Here is a 1,986-nt window from a genome sequence, read left to right as displayed (position 1 = left end):
ACAGGTGGCATTTGAAGAGTCGGCCCAGCCAAAATTGACATTTCAGATCAGCCAATTTCAACTGGGGGGGGGGGTCGCTAATCCTTCGCCACACAGCCTTGGATCCTTGTGACTGCTCCTGTCGCAGTGGGAGGAGTCAGCCTCTTGAAAGAAAGCGACCGCCTAGTCCGCGATTCACAAAATCTCTCCACTGGATTCCCAAGAAGAGACAAGAAGCTGTTGATCAGTTCAGCCGGCCAGCATCTACCCCCCCCCCCCTCCCCCAAGTGGAAATGTCAGCTTTGGTTGTACTGACCCTTTAAATCACTTGATGTCCCAAATGAAACTATTATCTTAATAATGAGGGACACCTGCCAGTTCTGGTGTATTGGGTGGGGGTATAGTAGAGATTTAAGTTCCTGGCTTCTCCCTCCACTGTGAACCTGTATAGTATTTAAAGCCCACATGCCTTTTTTTATGGACGTTTTTTTTCTTTTGCAAAAGTGGAACAAGATCTCGGATCGTGAAATAGGAACAAAGGCTTCACTGCAAGCATAGGGGGGAGCTAAGTGCGGCTTAGTGCTGTTCTCCATCCATATGTGGACACCGGCTTAGCAGCCCCTAAATTGCCACATGTTGGTACTCTATTAATTTTTTTTTTTTTTTCTGTAAAGTTTTTTTTTTTTTTTTTTTTTTTTTTCCCCCCCTCTTTTGCTGTTTCAGTGAGTTACAATCTTCTTACGATGCCTCCCTGCTGGTCTCATTGAAAGGAACATTTAGATTCCATCTGTGAGTGGGGTGGATAACGAACTGCTGATTACCGCAGACTTATTTTTGAGATGTAAAAGCTAAAACTTGTAAAAAAAAAAAATTACGAAAAAATAAGTCATTGGGGAGCATTAAGGGTGTAAACATTTTCATGGGTTACTTAGACTGCTGTGTATTATCGTCTTTTGGTTGAAACAAATTATGAAAAAGTGAGTAATAAAGAATTTAAAAAAAGTGACCTTGGTTATTGTAGTTTTGTCTAGTTCTGTTTTTGTCCGCAGTGTAAAATCCTTTTTCTGGAATCCATTGAGGGACGCAGGTTACATCCCTCCGGGTTTATGATCTTGCATTCAGTACTGATTTGCTACAGAACTAAGACATGCTTGTTGTAAATGAGATTATCTTGGGCTGGCCTATAGTGATTTTTGTGTCAAAACGCTTTGTAGGGGGCAGTATAACCCAGATGATTAAAAGGCTTCTGGAGCCCCTCAATGGGCTCTGAAATAAAAGACTTTGCATAGAATACAACAACCCTATTTCTTTCTCGGCCTTTGAAGGACACAGGAAGGCTTTACCTTTTGAGACATCCAAAAGCAATCCAACTGAGGGTTGAGAAACACAGCAAAACACATTATTAAGTGTCATCAACTCGAGACCGTGTCCTAGCGACTTGAAGCGAGCTCTAAAAAGAAGTCTGCTTTGTGTAGCGAGATTCTCCTGTGTCCTCCCCACAGCTGTACTCAATGTGTCCAACCACTTAGCACGCAGTCTCCCCCTTCGCCTGCTTCCTTCGATCTTCCCAAACGTTACTTCCTTCTCCAGTGATCTGGAAAAACACACTAAGAGACCTGATGAGAAAAAACAGAACTGGGGACCAGCTACACATCAAAAGCCACCTGAAGGACCTTACGATCGAAGATGGCATCCTATGAAGCTACTGCGTGCACCTGGTAGAATTTAGAGAACGTGTGAACAGAAAACCAGCCTTGCAAATCTGGGAAATGATTGCTTGATGCTGAACAGCCCAGAAAGTCATTCGCAAATATTGTAGAGTACACATTGACAATTAAGAGTGGACCCTGTTGCTTGAGACCATAAGCTTGGATGACGACCTGCCTGAGCCATCTAGACAATGTGGAAAAAGAAACCAGTTTACCCTTTTCGGTGGACCATTGCAAATAACAAAAGGGGAATCAGTAGAAGCCATTTGAGGCTGAGAGCCAAATGCTGGTCCAGGCC

The 1,986-nt window shown here is 43.4% G+C and overlaps 1 protein-coding gene across 1 annotated transcript in view; it reads left to right on the top strand.

Annotated features, from left to right (window-relative positions):
- Positions 1 to 985, top strand: part of LOC149431633 (AP-1 complex subunit gamma-1-like) — a 32,580-nt gene extending 31,595 nt beyond the window's left edge. The window contains exon 14 of the mRNA XM_089665450.1: positions 1 to 985. This exon is cut by the window's left edge and continues 1,308 nt beyond it. The gene's annotated coding sequence lies outside the window, so the exon portion shown is untranslated.
- Positions 986 to 1,986: the final 1,001 nt, after the last annotated feature.

This window comes from Staurois parvus, unplaced genomic scaffold, assembly GCF_062004578.1.
Source record: "Staurois parvus isolate SC_StPar_1 unplaced genomic scaffold, SC_StPar_1.0 ptg002195l, whole genome shotgun sequence".
Lineage (NCBI taxonomy): Eukaryota > Metazoa > Chordata > Amphibia > Anura > Ranidae > Staurois > Staurois parvus.
The sequence above is the reverse complement of the archived record's forward strand: the minus strand, read 5'-3'. Positions and strand labels throughout refer to the sequence as shown.